The sequence below is a fragment of the Ursus americanus genome, chromosome X (genome assembly GCF_024610735.1).
Source record: "Ursus americanus isolate L20-20 chromosome X, mUrsAme1.1.p, whole genome shotgun sequence".
Lineage (NCBI taxonomy): Eukaryota > Metazoa > Chordata > Mammalia > Carnivora > Ursidae > Ursus > Ursus americanus.
The window spans coordinates 37,566,017-37,585,899 of record NC_142164.1 but is presented as its reverse complement, the minus strand read 5'-3'; the positions used below and the strand labels follow the sequence as shown (position 1 = coordinate 37,585,899).

The 19,883-nt window shown below is 41.2% G+C and overlaps 1 protein-coding gene across 4 annotated transcripts in view; it reads right to left on the bottom strand.

Moving 5' to 3' along the window:
- The window catches only part of ACSL4 (acyl-CoA synthetase long chain family member 4), a 74,932-nt gene extending 55,272 nt beyond the window's left edge, over positions 1–19,660 (bottom strand). For 3 of the 4 annotated variants that reach the window (XM_045788942.2, XM_045788940.2, XM_045788941.2), the window contains exon 1: positions 19,456–19,657. The gene's annotated coding sequence lies outside the window, so the exon portion shown is untranslated. Of the gene's footprint in view, positions 1–19,455 lie in introns of all 4 variants that reach the window. The other variant, XM_045788939.2, reaches the window with a different exon arrangement.
- Between the last annotated feature and the right edge of the window lie 223 nt (positions 19,661–19,883).

Below are 19,883 nucleotides of genomic sequence, written 5' to 3'. Positions count from 1 at the left end.
AAATTGTGTATATAAAAATAACAAGTACCTAACCTACAATGTAAGTACTAGGCTTCACTTGGGACAGGAAAATAAACTAGATGTATATAAATTCCACTCCTTACTTATAAAGTTGTACACTTTCAGAGCCAAAATAGGCTTTAAAATGGGAGTAGTGAATAGTCTCTAAAAAGAAACTCTTCTCGCTCTCTCCCCTCCCAATGACCACAGGAGCTGAAATAGGTTCTACTTTCTAGAACATTAGGAAAACATCTTATCTGCTTCACTATACAGAATTAAGAATTTCTTTGTCATCAGTATTGAGTAGTTTTACTCTTAAGATGAATATGAGAATATCAGAAAACAGGGATGCCTGGCTGGCTCAGTCAGAAGAGCCTATGACTCTTGATCTCAGGGTCATGAGTTCAAGCTCCACACTGGGTGTAGAGATTATTAAAAAATAATAATAATCTTTAAAAAACGAATATTAGAAAACAGCAAAAAAAAAAGTGCACTGTTCCTATCCTTTCTGTTAGCTGTGGTTAAATTAACAACAGCATCAAGAGGGAAAATTCTCTTTAAAAGTTCTCGATGTATCAATCACACTTAAATAAGAATTTTTTTTAAGTCACAAACATCAATAAATCCTACTTGTAAGGTCTGCCTAAGGTATAGCTTTGCCATTATGAAACAACCACCAGGAGGAAGAAAGTTTTAATAGATGCGGGTGCCTGGGTGGCTCAGCTGTTAAGCGTCTGCCTTCTGCTCAGGGCATGATCCCGGCATTCTGGGATCAAGCCCCACATCAGGCTCCTCCGCTGGGAGCCTGCTTCTTCCTCTCCCACTCCCCCTGCTTCTGTTCCCTCTCTCCCTGGCTGTCTCTCTCTCTGTCAAATAAATAAATAAAATCTTTAAAAAAAAAAAAAGAAAGTTTTAATAGATGAAAATTGCTGTCACGCTGGTGATTCTTGACTTGGGACTGACGACCTTATGACACCGATTTTTAAACATTTTGGCCAAATAGGTTGCATCATATCAAACACTGGACTTACCAAATCTCTTCCTGCCAAGTTTCCTCAAGAAATGTATTGATACATGGATGATTCTGAATTTATGGCTTTCATTCAAATACTAAAGACCTGAACGATACTTGAACAAAGTGCTTGTTACTTTAAGAAAGTACTCCCGTGTGGCAACCAAACTGTCCAAAATTCACGTGATTTTTGCCAGAGGTTACGTTTTGTTGCCAAAGACAACAAAAGCATGAGTCTTAATAAATGCACAGAAAGGCCTAAGTTAAAAACAATAAGCACTCATGGAGCAATAATTTTAGGAGAAAAAAACTAGCACTTACCCCTCAAGTTGAAATTGATAAACTGCCTGAGAAAGGAAAAATATATTTTTAGAAACATAGACTCTTAGAGCTAACACATGGTCTGTTTTGATGGTTCTCAAATTATCCAGGGCCACCAGTTCCTTGCAGCACTGCTGTTAATATTACATGCTCGCCTTCATTTACCAGGAATAATTTTTATTTTACTAGAACAGCAATGCGTGGAAGTTCCATCAAAAGGAGTGCCAATTAAGAATCAAGAAATTACTCAGTGCTGCCAACTATACACAAAAAGGCACTTTATATACTGTTGATAGAAGTGTAAATTGGTATAAGCCTCAGAGGAAGCAATTTGGCAATATGCTTCAAGAGTTCTTATGTTATACCTCCCCACATAATAATTTCATTTTCTACTTCTAGGAATAGCCTAAGGAACTAATCAGAGATGCGTGCGCGCGCGCGCACACACACACACACACACACACACACACACACAAATATAGATAAGAGTCATCACTGTTCTAAAGAGAACAGAAAACCTAGAATGCATTTCAAATGCCCAAATGGAGATTTCTAAAATAATGATGCATCCATATGATCAAATGCTACCCAGTCCTCAAGCGCAGCACTGCCGAAGAATATTCAAGGAAAGGAGAAAATGTTCAAGATATGCACAGCTTAATTGGCTTAAGAGGTAACTTAAAGAAAAATAGCAACTTCCTCAGATATACGCAGGCTACAAGCTGAAATGTTAACCCCTAGGTCAGAGAATCATCGGTGATTTTTAGTTTTATCCTTATATTTTTTCCTACACTTCCTAAAACTGCTGCAGTGACCATATTAGTTTCATCATTTAATAAATAAGTAGAAAATATAGCATCAGTCTTTCAGTTCATTCTAGTGTGTGTCTGTGTTTGTGTGTGTTGATAAGTGACAATGAATATGGCCCCTCAGGCATTTGATGCTACTCAAGGGACAAAGGGATACTGTAAAAGGAGCCAAAAGTTGACTTCAACTGCACTACACAAAGATTAGACACTTCTGTTTCTAAACTAGTTTCAAAGTAAAAGAAACTTCTTTTGCTTGTGCATATAATCTACAAAGTGGGGTGCCTGGGTGGCTCAGTCAGTTAAGTGTCTGCCTTCGGCTCAGGTCATGATCCCGGGGTCCTGGGATTGAGCCCCGCATTGGTCTCCCTGCTCAGCGGGGAGTCTGTGCCTCCCTCTCCCTCTGCCTGGTGCTCCCCCTGCTGCTCCCTCTCTCTGACAAATAAATTTTAAAACTCTTTAAAAATAATCTATGAAGCAAAATAAAACAAAGTTTCTTTTTTCTTGCTGTAACTACAATGTTACAGGTCGCCTAAAGGTAACTGTCCTTGTGGTCCCCTACGCCAAAATGTGACTAAAAAAAATTGACTACTACTGGCAAGTGAATAGAGGATATCAAAAAGCCAGACAATCGTGAGAGGTTCCACACAGACTGAGATACAAATAAGTTCATTAAAGCCCAGAGTTCCACTCACTTATCCTATTACAACAAACAGGAACTCAAATGTCAGATGATATCTGCATAAGATTTAATAGGCACCTCATACTTGCCAACTCTTCTGCCCCACAATTAAAAGGATTTTCATCTGACCAGAATCAGCACCCTAGGGGGAATCAAGGCCTTCCCTCAGAAAAAGTATCACAAGCAAAACGCATCTAATGGGTATCATCTCTTTTGCTTCCCACTCGGGGATAAGAAGGATTTTGAAGGGAGAGCATTTCAGAAGTTAATTCTCCATCAATATCCACTTGTTTACAATCTCAACTGTGGGACCAACTACTCTGAACTTCAGAGTAGATCATCTTACCTAAGACTGTCTTGCTTCAGACATTCCAGTCAACTGTGATATCACATTACAAATGCGTACTAGATTCAAAAAGGAGTAGGCAGGAAAGGCTGAATCATTTCTTTCCCTCAAAGTTTTCTTTTCAAAATGTTTTGGGTAACAGTAATGTATTATTAAGTAATCTTACTTCCTGTTAAGGCCCCGGAAAGCTATGAGCATGTCCTGTAATAACCTCAAAAGGCCCTTGTAGCACAGAGTTCACAATACTAAAAATTATCCAAAGAATAGAGCTGATGGATATACGTACAATTCCACCACAACATACAATAATACATCTACTTGAAAATTAATGTTTTTACTCCAAAGTCAAGGGAAATTGATCTGTGGCTGCTGGTTAATTCAACTGGGTTGAACCAGTGCTTCTGAAACTAAGCTCACAAATTTGATCCCTGTATGAACTGGTTAAAGTGATGGTGATCACACTTGCCAGTTTGCCAGACTCCGTCCCCTGGTTTACCTGTTGACCCAGTGTAATTATTGTCGCAGTCCCCAGCCCTTTTTTTGGCAAAACATCCCTAGTGATGACTCTAGTGATAACCCTAACCCTGTCCCACAAAAGAACAAGTCAAGAATGTATGGCTACATCAGCAAAGACAACCTTCACTCCTGGACAGAAATACTAACTCTTGATTGAATCCACTGTCATATGCAAATGGGCAAGTAAATGCAAATGCCAGCTTTGTGCTATTAAACACACAAACACATACACACACACAATTCTTTATTCCAAGTGTTTCAACAATGCAAAATTATGACAACCTTAGTTTACACACAACTGAACCTTCATAATCCAACTTCTAAAATCTAGATTAAAACCTTAATTAAGGGTCATCTGGGTGGCTCAGTAGGTTAAGCGTCAGACTCTTGGTTTTGGTTCATGTCATGATCTCATGGGTCGTGACATGGAACTCAGCGTTGGGCTCCGCGCTCAGTGGGGGGTCCACTTAAAGATTCTTTCCTTCTAACCCTCCCCCCACTCGAGCAACTCTCTCTCTAAATAAAACCTTTGAAGAAAACTTTAATTGATAAATTCAAACTGAATTCAATTCCTCATCTTAAAAAACACATACATGTATTTTAAGTACATAAAAGGATAAATCAGATCCACTGTAAGAAAATATCTCCATTTATAGATCCTTAATTTATACGACTTTTAAAGGCTGTCATCCTATTTAAGAAGTTGTGTTTACCCAGGGCGCCTAGGTGGCTCAGTTGGTTAAGCAACCAACTCTTGATTTCAGCTCAGGTCATGATCTCAGGGTCATGAGATCGAGCCCAGCATCAGGCTCCATGCTCATTGTGGAGTCTGCTTGAGGTTCTCTTCTCCCTCTTCCTCTGCCCCTCCCCCACTTGCATGCACATGCTCTAACTAAATATATAAATAAATATTTTTTTTTTAAAAAAGAAGTTGTGTTTACCCTTTAACTAACTTAAAGGTCAGAGAGAAAGATATTGCCAAATTAACTTTAGCAATCAGGCAAAAATTCCAGCCTTGCAGGGAATACATATTACTCATTTTTTTTTTTTACCAAAAAAAAAAAAATACAACTAACTGTAACTTCCCATCTATCATTTTCTGGAAAATACGGGTTAGCAACCTTAGAACTGCGTATCAAATGAAGTATCTGATTTCCAATCAATGATAAAAGACCAAAGCAAACCGGGGAGCTTCTGGGCTACCCCAGATGTTGTAAGCTTAAGGAAATTTTCACATATTTATAAGCTCTAGCTCTTGGAATAGTCTGTGTCTAGTATAGCCTAACATTCAGTTTACTAAGAAAAACTGTATTTAACTTGGCCAATCTGAAGAAATGACCACAGATTCACAGGATGAGGTCCTAGGCTTCATCAAAGGCTAAAGAAATAGACAATGAAGCTCCGATATAACGCAGTGCCCTGCTGAGAGGCCGTCTACCCTGGTAGCTGGAGCCAAAATGCTCGAGCCAGATGGCCTGGGTCCAGCTCTTGGCTGCGCCCCTTATCAGAGTTGGGTGACCTCGAGCAAGTTATTTAACCTCTTTACCTCATTTGCCACAACTCTAAAATGGAGGGAATACTGTTACTCCCTGTTGAGAGGACTTTTGTGAGACTTAAATCGAGCTGATCTCACGGCTCTAGCCATTAGAAACTTCTTTTAGTTTCTCAAAAGCACCAAGCTTAATCTCTCACCTCTGGGTCCAGCACATGCTTTTCCTTCTGCCAAGAACATTCTCTTCTCCCTTTCCCTGGCTTCCTTTAGGTATTAGTTAAAATGGCGCTTCTAAAGAGCCTTCCTTGACCTCCCCCCGTTATGTCAGGTGCCTCTGCTGTTTGCCCTGCGGGCACCCATATAGCATGGCACTTAAATTCGTTCAAGTTGCTGTTCCCTTGCTGGGTTGGTAAGCTCCTTAAAGGCAGAGGCCATGTCTGTCTTGATTCCCACTATAATCCCCAGAACCTAGCCCAGTACAGGGACACTGTGGGTGCTTACCAACAGTTTTTGAATGAACATGGAATGAATTAACCAGTCATACTAAGCAGAAAGGAAGCCAGAAAGTGATTTCCAAGTTAAATCTTTCACTCTGTGGTGGACGTGTATGCCTCTTCCAATCTGAGCTGTATAAAAGTGCTTCCCTCTCCTATAACCGAGAAGCTTGAAATTAAACATGACACGTACCATATTCTGACAGAATACAAACTCGATGCCCTTTCTGGGTAGGAACCATGACTTCATAAGCAGAGCAAATAACAGTCTGTTCAGTGTGTTACTTATTATTTCAAGTCTCATGTTCCAAAGCCTTTATTTAAGTAAGGATTATCACAGCAAAATTACATGGCTAGTGTATCTCCCTGAATATTATCAGCTGGGCTAAATGAAACCCCTAAGTGCCCTGGCACAGGTGGAGGGAAGAAAAGGAAGGCGGGATCATGAACGTGGAAGTGCATGAAAGAAAGGGGGGAAAAATGAAAGTATTCGATATGCTGGAGAGTGGGAGAGCAACAACAGCCACTTCTCTATAAGGTACCACTGGGTGGCACCAGTGTCCCTGGCTATGCCATACAGGTATGGAACCAGGAGACCAAGCCATCGGGCTATCTTGTAGAGAGCTTGGGTTGAACGTTCGGAAGTCTATTTTCCTTATACAGATGGACAGATACAATTCACTGGGGTGCAAGTTCTCTGCATATGTCATCAACACAGGCATAGGTGTGAAGGATCCTGTTTATCAGCGACACCTGGAAGGGGAGTTTGTCAACATTTTTGCCTGACAAAATGTTGGTGTCAGCTCACCATTCTAAGTGCAGAGATACTGAGTAGAGTGAGAGGCCAGAGATTTTCAGTGGAATGAGAATGGCGGGGAAAGGGATCAGAATAATCTAGAAGGCTTTTTCAAACTATTAGGATGACACAAACAAAATTGCCAATATAGTCAAAAACCTGTTACATGTCAGAAAACAGCAATTTCAAATGGTCAACCTAATACACGGGTATTTGGAATCAGTGGCTTAATGAGCCATTGTTACTGAGAACATAAACTCAGGTTTATGGGAGGGATGGGTGAGAACACATGCATAGTTTGACCTCAAGATCATGAAGAATAACTAAGCTCAGAAATGGAAACAACAAAATGTCTTAAGGGAAGGGAATAGATTAACCTATGTTTAAAACATCAGATGAGGGAAGACGTACACACAAAAAAATGCTAAATTAAGTGTAAAAAAAGCAAATTACAAAACAGTATACAAAACACATTTTGTCACTTGTCTTTTAGGGAAATCCAAATAGTTTTTTTGGGAGGGGGGAACAGATTTCTATTCTCTATAGAAAAAAATATGGAAGGATGTGTACTAAAAATATCAGTAGCTGGCTCTGAGTAGGGGGGATTACCCATACTTTGTCTTTTTATCTACACATGTTTTCTAAAATAAACATGTATAACAATTTTGGATCCTGAAACAGAAAAAAAAAATACCAGTAGAAAAACTCGAGAAGTCCAAATAAATTTTATAGTTTAGTTAAGAGTACTATGCTAATGTTATATAAAATGCTAACATTAAGGGGGAGCTGGGTAAAGATGTGCAGGACCTCTGAGCTACGTTTACAAATTTGCTGTAAATTAAAAATTATTCCAAAATGAAGCATTTATTTTTCAAAATAAGCCATCTATTAAGATCACATTTGAAAAATCTAGAAGAAGGAACCCATTTGGTTAAAAGATCTCTACATATAAATGAGAATACACCGAAATAAAACTCTTTGACAGGAAGTTCCTTATGCCCTCTAGCATGACAACAGAAAGGTGTAAAGACTGTCATACAATATGGCCTCTCCTAAATATGAAAGTGATGTCACGCTATTGGGCACAGTCTCACTGAAGTAGGAAACAAATGGTTAAGTCTCTCTTTCCTTTGGTTTTATAATCATCATTACTGAAGACTCACCACCATACGAACATTTCTATTTGAGGAAAGGAGTTAAAAATAAGTACAGCCAGTAATGACCCATTTCCTTTGTAATATTTTTTAAAACCCAGTTTCCCAAATCCTGGGCCGTTACAGGTGCATGGACGTGAGTCTGTTCAAAAAATATTCAGTGAGCACACACTATGCCCTGTTGTCGTGGAGCTTACTGTTCAATAGATAATACTGTAAGTGGACTAACACAGAGAGTAGACATATAAGTAGAATAGGAATGGAGAGTCACCCATGAGGCAACCCTCGACCCTATAACAGCCCAACCAGACGAGTATATACTTTTTAAAAAGTTAATAATAATAGCTACCCTCTGGGATTATCCAGTCATACCTGTTACTGCTTTGGTCTTAGCTGGCTTGCCTAAAATGTACTTTTTAAAAACTTCCTTCAAATATTGGGGCAAGGAAACGTTTGCAAAGCCAAAGAATGAAAGTGAGTTTCTGAAAAACAATAAAGGAGAGAAAGATGCAGAGCTGGAAAACACAAACCCAGAACCAAAATGTCGCATCAATTCCACCTGCAGACCACTAGCCAGCCATTACAAAAAGTACTGCCATCGGGTTACACCACTACTCTGGCAAGCATAAAATTTGGAATAGGCTAGCTCCACTGTGGAACATATCCAACACAGGTTTTATCACTGGAGGTTTTGTTACTTAAGTATTTTAAATGCCTCAATATAAGACAATTTTGCACAGGATGAGACCCACAAAAAGAATTTCAAAAACAGATTTAGAGAGAAGCACCAGGGCACTAGAAACTCCCAAGCAGAGCAGGAGTCTTTCCCACCTCTGTAAAACACTGCTGTTTAAGGGAGGGGGAGTATGTACGATACAAAGGTCAGCCAAGAAACCTGCTACAATGTCAACAGCGTTGCTATTTCCTACTAGCAGATCTCGCCCGTGTATCCCTGAAGCACTGAACTTCTGCTGCTTCTCCAATGTAATTTGCCTAGAAGACACCCCTTTGCAATTATTCCTGTGAACATTTAGTCTAAAATATATCATCTTTAAACTAGGTTACAACTCAACCCTCCTTGAAGCATCTGCAACCAATGTGAATAGCAGTAAAAGGTAAGAAGGTTCTTTGCTTTTATGGGAATATGGGCCAATCGGCTGCTTACTCTTCCTCAAAAGCAAAACCAAGGTCAACCCAGAGGAAGGTCTGAAAGCCAAAGTTCTCTGTTACTATACATCTTCAGGTCTGATGATTATGTGACAGTGGCTTACTGGCCATATTTTTAAAGAATAAGAAAAGGTATTATCAAAACAGTTCCAACAGCTCCATCTTAGGGTTTCCAGGGCTGCTGTTCCAGTGAGTAGAAGAGGAAGGCCCTGAGGTTCAGCACCTGGTGCCAAGCCCAGGCAACATCCTGATCTTTCAGCGGCAATGGGGCAGTGCCGGGAAAAGCAAGAGAAAAAAAATTTTTTTAAAGCTCTAGCAATAGCAGGACATGGCCCCAGACCTGGCCAAGTACCAAACTCAACACAAATTTCCAAAGTTTAGAAAATCATCCCACAGAACAATTTTATGCAACCCAAATAACTATGCCACTTTGAACCATCACTGATTTTCTTTCACACGGAAGGTAGAGGTCAGCAGCAGAGGCACCAAATCTAAGAAGTGATTTTGCATCCTAAACAAATTCTGAGTCACTCTACCCAATGTAAAAGAAACTTTTTCTCATGATCTCATGACAAAATGTTGTAACATCTAGAGGAGTACGGGCAAAGAAAGTTACCATAGTGTTACATTAGTTAGGAAGGGTGCAAAATTAGAGGACTCAACTCTAGGTTGAAAAACAGTTCTTTCAACCCAAATTAGCTGCTTCAGAAAGAATTGCCTGCATATGGTGACAGATGGTAACTAGACATTGTGGTGATCATCTTGCCATGTATCCAAATGCCGAATCACTATGTGGTACACCTGAAACTAATAGAATATTGTGTGCCAACTACACTTTGATAGAAAAATAAAAATAACAAAATAAAGGATAGATCTTTGATTACCTATTCAATAAAAATGAGCTGCTTGGATCTCATTAAAGTCATTAAAGTAGCATGTGTTATATAGCAATAATCCCACCAGTTTTGACTCGGTTTTGCAGATTTCCACTGGAGACCAGTATCATCAAATTAAACATGGCAGGGCTTCTCAATATATATACTCTTAGCTTAAGGAACCCCATAGGCTACAACTGGTTTTTTAAATATGTCTTTATAGCACAAACTGGAGTTGAGATTCCTGGTTTTCAAACCTTAAGATACACTCCAGGTACAGATCATATATTCACACTGCCACCTCCTACTCCTTTGGTAATGCCCTAGAATAGCACCCACTTCCTCTTTCCTGCCCGCTGTGCCTTAAAGCAACACATCCCTTCAATCAAAGGTGGGCAGGGAGGTGGTCCGTCTTCCTCAGTTGAGGACAACCAGAAACAAGATGGTACGCAAGCCCTTTCTCCCTATGAGGTTTAAAATAAAAAACAAAACCTGCCATCTTTAGGGCTAGGGGTTTTTTGAGAACAAGATCAGCTGTCTGAAAGTTGTGTTAGGGACAGCTCTTCGGTTTCACCAAACGTTTATCACTGCAACCGCAGGCCAACCACGCCACACAAGCATTTCATGTAAGCAAAGAACAAGGACGTAGATGCAGGCTACCACGGAGATGAGACAGGGATTGGGGAGCCATCTGGGCACTGACACGTCTGACACGTCTTCCTCCCAAGGGCCAGGGTGCCGCCTTGTACAACACCTATGCTTACGGCAGCTCCCGGGGGACCCTGCCAAGCTAGGATTCAAGACGGCTGGCAGGGCTGGTGCAAGTGTCGTTTTAAATCCACTGAATATTTTGTATGCCTGGGGTCAAGAATCATCCCTCATTCACTTCTACCCACATAGTCCCCAAAGAAATGCTGTGAAAGTGAGGTGGGGGGACTCCAATTCAGAACAGGAATAAAAAGGCGGCAGGGGGTTCATGAAGGTTTCCATTTTGCAGCTGTCTCTTCTAAAACTACTTTAAGGGATACCACCTGTAAAGAATAAATTCTTTGGGGGCCAGTTCCTAAGGAAAGCTACAACCCTACAACCATTTTAATACTCCACAATCTCTTGGTGGTCAAGCGAATATTAAAATTAATGTAAATATGTATCTAAATTAAAAATCTGCTTCCATATAAAAATCCTGGCCTTTATACTTGACACTAAGAACAAAATCTAGGAATCCAAAAATTTCTGGGGGAAAATTTGAGTTGTACAGCATCCTTATGAGTTCGATCATTTTGCTTAAAAATGTGTAATGTCACTGTATTTGAATGAATATGCTAATGCTTACATTTCTTTCTATTTGGGGAAATAAACACCACACAGCTTCCCATCTGTGGGTTGCTATAATTCACCAAAAATGAGCCTGAACCCTGCGCCTTTTCTAGTTTCCTGGCTATGGAAACTACTTACTTCACAGAAATTCTAACCTGCTCCTTAAGGAACTGCCAGGGCACGGAGGGAATCCCAAATATTTTACCAAAGACTTTAAACCATCCTAGACCAACCTTGCAATTGACCAAATCCTGAAGGTTTCTATGGTTCCAGGTAGAAGAATGCCATTTTCCCTGGCCTGCTTTTCTCTTCTCTGCTCTATTCGCCTAAAACACATTCATCTGACAATTGTTTATAGCTAGTTCTGTCTAGTTCGACCCCTTGGTCAAGTTAGGATTTTTCAACTTCTCCAGATCTTCAGTGGTCATGTGGAACATAGCATCTTTTATTTGGATTCACCCCACGAGATATCAGTGCTAGTTCTGTCTTCTCTTCGGTTTTCAAAGCCACAACTGAATTTTAAACTCATTCACCAAGTTCCTGTTTCCTGTCTGAGGGAAATGTTGAGCTTTCAGTTCATCTGAGAAGCAGAAGCGACGAACATATTCTGAGCATAGTGAATGATCCCCATCTCAATGGCAGCAGCTCTGCTCATTTCTCCAGATTGTCTTTGATGCCCCCTCACTCAGGTACCGCCAGGGGAGTGGTCCTTTGAAACCCTATCACTGCTTTTTTATCGTATTAAAAACCTTTAACCACATATTCAAGGCAATACACAGAATACCTAAAGAGAAACCAGGTATTTTACCATGCCTTCCGCTGCATTCACTTCCCAACCACTAGAATCTACCAGTACTGTTTTCAACACGTCCCTTAACAGTCAAATCTCACATGCCCCTCTCACTCATCAAGTGGGAAATACAGAACCTCTATCCTGACTCCTCCGTAACACCTGCTCCCTTGACAGCACCCATGAGAGAAAAATCCTCGTATTGCAAAATCAGTTCCCAGAAAAACCAAGATGCACAGCTATGGAGAACAGGGACGCCGTTAAAACTGCCAGAGCAAAAACACGAGCAGCTACCATGGGTCTTCACATTCACACCACCGTCTGCAAGGTACACTCTTTGTTTGGTACTCTATTGAATTCATCAAAAATGGTTAAAGTATCAAAAAGTATTCAGTGTAATATAAAGTAAGGTAAAATTTTCATCTCTAAGTTCACAGCATAAACCTGGAAGAGGCTATAATCAAACTTTAGTGGATGTGCTTAATAAATGCTTTTAGACAGGCTCATGGCTGGTTCCATCAGAAGAGCATGTGACTCTGCCCCACACTGGGTGTAGAGACTACCTGAATAAACCTTTTTAAAAAATGCTTCTAGATGACATGAGAGAGCAGAACGCATACCTACTTGCCCAAATCAAACTTGATCCTCCAACACAGTTCTAATATTGTTTTATATACTACAGACGGAGATACCATAGACAAAGATTCATGTTGCTACAGATAACCTAGATTTTCTTCACTTTTATAACTTGTAAAAGAATACAATTATGCCCACACTTTTATCAAAAATTAGAACAGTTGGTTTTTCTCTGAATCAAAGTAACTGTTCAGTTTTAAAGTCCCTATTAAAATCAAACTCCTTGGGGCACCTGGGTGGCCCCCGTTGGTTAAGCACTCGACTCTCGATTTCAGCTCGGGTCATGATCTCAGGGTTGGGAGATGGAGCCCCATGAACTCAGGGTTGGGAGATGGGCTCCATGCTGGGCGCAGATCCTGCTTAAGAGTCTCTCTCTCCCCCCCTTTCCCTCTGTCCCTCACCCCTCTTTCCCCCTCTAAAAAAAAGAAAACCCGAAACAGATTGCTAATGACATTTTGATATATTGCACTCATACCTCATTTCTAGTAACTACAATTTAAAGAACACGCTCATAGTTAAATTCAAAACAGAACCGAACTGGTTCAACATTGAGAATTTTTATATTCTTGGTTATTTACTTTTGGTAACCATGATCTTTTTTTTTTTTTTGGTAAGATTATAGTTTGCCCTAGAAACCAGTTATTTTAACTAGAGCACTGTATTTACATGGCAGTGTTTTTCCTTTCCCACCAAGAGGTCCTTTTCACTTATTCACAGTTACCAATCCTGAAAAATGCTCACAGTATAATGCCAAGTTGAAGGAAGTGAGTTACAAATCAGTATATACAGTAGGAACCCATTTTTTAGAAAGATACATGTTTGCACACATGCATATGTGTGCACAGACATATATACCCAAAACTTGGCAACAGATCTCTCTGGGTATGGAATTACACTGCCTTTATACTTCTTTGTACTTATACTTTTAGTGTAGAAAATCTAAAAGATAGAAATAGTACTTAATAAAGGGAGAAATTACCAAAAAAAGTCCCGAGTGTTCACTAAACACAAGGCACTGCATTTCTAGCATGGTGTCATTGTATAACGCACAACACCGGGATCGGAGTCTAAGTAACCTCTAGGGTGTAAATATGTCAGACCACTCATCTGTATAATCACTGTCAAAACAGCAATCACAAATTTAGAAACTCACCATACAATTGTACAGGATAAGAAATTAAAGTATCCACTATACTGCCTGCCTTTAACAACACTCCTTTTCCCCCAGAGATAACTACTCACGGTATGTATCAGTCAGACCTTTCTGTATTATCCACACACACACTAAGGGTCTGCTGTTGTTTGTAGGTAAGTGGAATCATGGTATGTGGACAGGGCTGACTCCCTCTGTCTCCTCCCTCCTTTAACAGGGTACTTTGGAACTCCTATGTCAGTTTATATAGGTCTATCTTAGGGTTTCTTTCCTTTAATAGCCCTATGGTATTCCATAGAACAGCATGTAATTATTTAAATCATTCCACTACTGATGGACATTCAGGTTGCTCTAAAGGTTTCACTGTTATGACCAGTTTCACTGCAGTGAAATCTTATATGCATCTTCATACACATTGTACAGATATTTCCCTAGTTTCCTAACACTATTGCTGGGGCAAAACATACGTACATTTTAAAATGAGAGGATGTCGGAATTTTTTAGCAAGAAGCTACGCAATCTGCACTCTCAGTGACAGTGTATGATAGCACCCATTTTTTTGCTAAAAGTGGATATTATATTTAGTTTTGCCAATGTATTTGTAAAAAATGGTTTTCATTCATTTCCCCAATAACTAAAAGGAACTTGAGCATCTTTTTTCTTATTCATCATTTTTATTTCTTTTTCTGGGAAATGCCAGTTCATAATTCTCTGCTGCTTTCTCTAATGTGTGACATTTTCTTATTGATTCGTAGAAGCTGTTTATATATCATGGATATTATGTAGAAGACTTTTTTAGTAAAAGGTGAAAGATTAATGCAATCTGAAGAGAAACCAGAGTATATAGAAGCCTTTCTATCTAATGTTATTGGAATAATTGATTAGTTCATTGAAAACATCAATTAAGGTAAACAATCATAAAAAAATATGCACATGACAAGCATTTCATTTTGTTAAATTTCCTTTATAACACAGGACCCGATAATTTATAAGGTTGCTTTACCTTTGGGTAAGCGTTGCCTGTAAAAGACCAGAGAGTAAATAGGCTTTTGGGGCCATACATTCTCTGTTTTGACTCCGAAACTGTATTTTGAATGCAGCCAGACAATCTATAAATGAATGGATGTGGTTGTGTTCCAACAGAAGTTTATTTACAAAAACAGGTGGTGGGCAGGATTTGGACCCCAGCAGTATTTTGCCAGCCCTTGCCTTACACCAATGATTGATCTTCATCAAACAGCAATCCACTACCCTAGCTGTACACTTCTTTGAGCAAATATGGTGACACTGAAAGGACAAGTAATTTCAGTACCATCTTACAGAAGTAAATACTCTCAAAATTAATCACTAACATTTTCCTGTAAGTTCTTCTCATAAAAGGAGCACATCCATTGTTCCAAATATAAAATTGTAAATCATCTTACAGCTAATGCTTATTTTTAAAGAAAATGAAAATGAACACTAAGTAACTACTCTAAAAGGAAAATATACAGTCTAGATGTAAAAATTCAACAGTCTTTTATCCATCATTCTGGTAATCAACGCTGAGTATAAAAAGCAGACTAAATACACAGTCAAGATTCATGATCTCACTACTCGAAACACAGAAGTAAACTTTAAATGAGAATACAAATTTGTTCTTTGGATCACTTACCAGAAACCTTGACTTAAAAAAAAAAACTATACAGTTTTGCCAAAAGAGTTTTAATTTAGAAAGTGAAACCAAAAATCTCCTTGGCACATCGTATCTACTTAATTTTAAAAATATTAATTTTAACACTTCACAGCCTGGTAAGGCAGAAATTATATTTTCAAGGCGCAAAAGATGGCAGCCATTTTAATACAGCAGAGCATGGGGGAGTGTGTATTCACACTCTAAGCCCTCAAAGGCCACTTTTCACAGAACACATTTGAGCTCCAGGATTGCTGAAATGAAAAAATGTTCCACTGCTTACAGAAATATTGAATATCATACAGAACAGCAAGGAATACAATGAAATAACAAAGGCACATAAGACCCCTTGACACCAAAGGCACCCTCCCTAAAAGGAAAAACTGATAAACTGGACCTCATCGAAACTAAAGACTTTTGTTCTTTGAAACTCCCTGTGAAGAGGATGAAAAGACAAGCTACAGACTGGGAGAATATATTTGCAAACCAAGCCATGTACCCAACAAAGGAATAGTATTTAGAATATATAAGGAACTCTCAGAACTCGACAGTAAAAAAAGAAAAGAAAAGAAAGAAAGGGAAAAAAATCTATCTAGAAAATGTACAAAATACATGAACATACATTTCACAGAAGAGGATACAGAGATGGCAAATCAGCACATGAAAAGACGTTCAACATCATTAGCCACTGAGGAAATACAAATTAAAACTGTGACAAGATATCGCTAGACACCAATCAGAATGGCTAAAACAGAAAACAGTAAGAACAGCAAATGCTGGCAAGGATGAAGAGCCTTCCTACACCGCCGGTGGGAGTGGAAAATGGTACAGCCACTCTGGAAAACAGTCTGGCAGTTGGTTTTAAAATGAAACATGCGACTACCTTACCACCAGCACCTGCGCTCTTGGGCCTCTATCCCAGAGAAATGAAAATTTGTGTTCACACCAAAACCAGTACACGATCATTCGTGGGAGCTTTATTTATAATTGGTTCAGAACAAAAACCAGGAAACAACCAGATGTCCTTCAATCGGTGAATGGTGACACAAACTGGGGCACATCCACACCATGGAATATGACACGGCAAAGGGGCAAGTCCACACCACGAAATACGACTCAGCAATGAAAAGGAACTAATGGGATACGAGATAGACTCCCAACAACAATCTCCAGGGAATTACCCTGAGTGGAGGGGGGGAAAAAGCCCATCTCAAAAAGTTACATACTGCATGATCACATTTATACAGCATTCTTGAAATGATGAAATTATAGGCATGGAAAACAGATTAGTGGCTGCCGGGGATCAGCAAGGGAGGGAGATAGCTGTGGCTATAAAAGGGCAGCACCAGGGATCCTCGTGGTGATGCAACTGTATCTGCACCCTGGAGGTGGTTACGTGCATTCACCCATGTGATAACACTGCACAGAACTAAATACACACACACAAATGAGTCCATGGATAACTGGCGATCTCTGAATCAGGTGGATGAATTGTATCTATTTCAATTTCTTTCCTGTGCTATTATACTACAGCTATGCAGATATTACCACTGGGGACAATTAGATAAAGGGTATTGTTTCTTAGAACTGTCTGAGAATCTTACAGCTACCTCAAAAAAGAACAGTTAAAAGGCAAAGAATGAAAAAGAGTATAGAACTCCAGCCAGTGACAGGAGTGGAAAAATAAAGCTTTTATTTTTGCTACGGTCTCAGGAACTGAAAGTCAGGGAAGGGGGAGAAAAGGAATGCCAGGAAGAGAAGCTACAGGCTACAAGTAACACAATCATCTCCTCCTCCCCTATGGAGCTTTGAGGTCCCCAGGAGTGTGTTTATGTCCCTGATTTGAATGCTGTTGTTGCTGTTAATAAAAATAAACTGTATATACATCTATCTCTTCACCACCCTCCCATAACCATCCCAGACTATAAAGTCGTAAAGATGGTTTTCTTAACCATCATATCCTGGCGGCCTGGCACAAAATAAGTGACAGCTGAAGGAACGAGATAAGTTCCATGAGTGATAAATGAATGAATGAGATGCCAGCATATTCTTTAAAGTTCTTGGTCAATTACAGCTACAAGGCAGTAGGCAGCATGTACACATTCACTTTCAAACTTCTAAAAGCCATGAATGTTTTTTAAAAAGTGTGGTATGCACACATTTCACTTGCAAGCAGAAGTTAACAATACCTGACTTTGGTAAAATGCTTCCCAATTCATAGACTTCCACATATGGTCTCCACTCATTTCATAAGGATGAATGAAGAATTATGCACACATACACTGGAACAAGGATATGCAGATCTTTGAGAAAAACATTCTAGACAACTGGTAGAACTAAGAACTTACGGCACAGCGTTATTGCAACTTACGTCATATAATCACATATACAGACTCATTTTATATATACATATTTTTTTTTTCAGTAGAAGAACAAAGAATTCAAATTAGGGGGCTTATGGCTCACTCTGCCAATCATCACAGTGCTTTTACAGATGCAAAAATTAAGAGAGGCTAAGTGACTTGTTCAGGGTTATAGAGTTAGCCAGAGCTGGATCCAGAGCCTCCCCAGAGCCCCAGTTCATTTCTCCTCTTACTGAATTGGGCAAGACTCTCCTTTCTCCTCCACCCATCCCACCCCTACCCGAAACACAAACAAAAATGTTCATCCGAATCACTTATTTTTTTAATAGGGTTTTCAGGGGGGAAGCTTTTAATTGTTGCATTACACCTTCCCATGGATTTTTTGAAGTGTCAAATTACTTCCCGTATCAGAACAAAACGGTACTTCATCCTATGGCGCAAGTATACTAATGGTCTACTGTTTCATCCTCCACCTAAATGGTGGCCGGGGTGTTCATTCTAACAGGAGTCTTATATGTCTTACACCGCAGAGGCTCCAATTGAAAAAGAGAGCTACTTTACAATTCAAGGAAGAGGCCTTATGCCATAAAAAGCTTGACTGATAGGGTCCTTGATGGTACTGTAATTGAATCGCCACTTGCACACAGCCTTATGTATCAAGAACAGTGACAACTATTAGAGGCAAAATCCAAGAAAAACTGAAGTGACAACTACAGGAAATGGGGCTTTAATTAGGTTAAATCTCCATTATGCAGCAATATGGAACTAAGCATGAATTTAGAAGTCCTAGAACCAAAACACTAGCGGAACCTCATTTGTGCCCTAGTCCAACATCCTCATTTTTGCACATGAACTGAGGCGTCGATTTAGCCATTAATCAATAAAGCCGACGGTCTACTCTTTCAAAGGGATTCATTTTTCAAATGCCATTTTGCCCTTATTCTGCATCTCCCCGTCGTTTCTTGGAGCAATGACTGATTATTTTGAAGGTGAGACACTAGAGCAAAATTCATTTCAAGAGGGTGGAAAAATGCCTTTGAAGGAGGAGATGCTGGAGTGCAGAGGAGAAATGACGTCCTATTTAAAATATGTAACCCCTTGATGGGGGTTAGGCAATGAATCATATTCTCCTCGATTTTTCTATGTGCTATAGACATCGGCCGCAATTCTTTCTGTAGTTTATTCAACTGAGAGGAAGAGGAAGTGAATAAAGCTAACGCTAAATATACAGCATTCATGAGGACAAGGATGTAGAGAGAAAGAACAGGAAAAAAGAGGAGCATGCTTCTGCTAGAATTCAGTCGTCTTCTAACATACCTGAAGATACGGAAGCTAAAAGCATATCGGAAGGCAGGGCATCCCTCAAATCCAAAGGGCGGTTGCTGCCTGGGCCAGAGAGATCCCCTAGCCCTCGGAGCCAGACCGACCCGGAGGAGACAAGATGGTGTTGAGGTCTAGGGTCACCCTAAAGGTCGTTTGGAGGTCTGGCAAGCACTTGAGGCGCTCCTTCGGAAAGGGTAACGGCAAAGCACAAGAGCCCGGTCGGGAGGATGCTTCTGGCCCTCGAGGGGTGGGGGGCAGTGGGCAGCAGAAGAGAGGCAGGCCGGGCTCCCGAGGACCCCTGACTTCAGCGGAGAAGATGCAGAGACCCCAGGAACCTTCCCGACCCCGAGGGGACAGCGGGGGGTGGGGGAGGGGGCGGGGGCAGGTGGGCGGGTAGCTCGGCCGGGCTCCAGAAGAAGGCGAGCCCGTTCCGGGAACCGGGACGCCCCCTCCACCTCCGCGGGGCTCAGGTGTGGGACCGCGGGGCCGCCGGAGCTCGGGCGCCGACGCCGACGGGGGTCAGCAGCTGGGGCTACTCACCGGAGACGCGGCCCACGCTGTCTTCGCAGCCGGCCGGCGCCTGGCACTCGGGGAGCCCGCGGAAGAGCCGCGTGCCCGCTAGCGCTGGGTCGAGGAGGGGCTCGCCGCGGAGGCCGGAGAAAAAGCCGCAGCGGCGCGCGCGCACCCGGACGGCCGGCGGAGGCGGGACGAGGCGCGGCGCGGCGCGAGCCCGGAAAAGACGCGCCCGGAGGGGCGGGCGGAGCGGGGGCGCGCGGTGGTGTGGCTGAGCCGGCCGAATCGCGGGCGGCCGACGTCTCGGCCCACCCACGCCCCCGCCTCCGTTCGCCCCGGACGTCAGCCGCGGAGGCGGGGCCCAGCCGGCTTCCCGAGGCGAGGGAGGGGCGCTGCGGGCGAGCTGAGGCGACTAACGGCTCCTCGCTGGCTCGCCGCCGCAGCCTCTCGCTCAG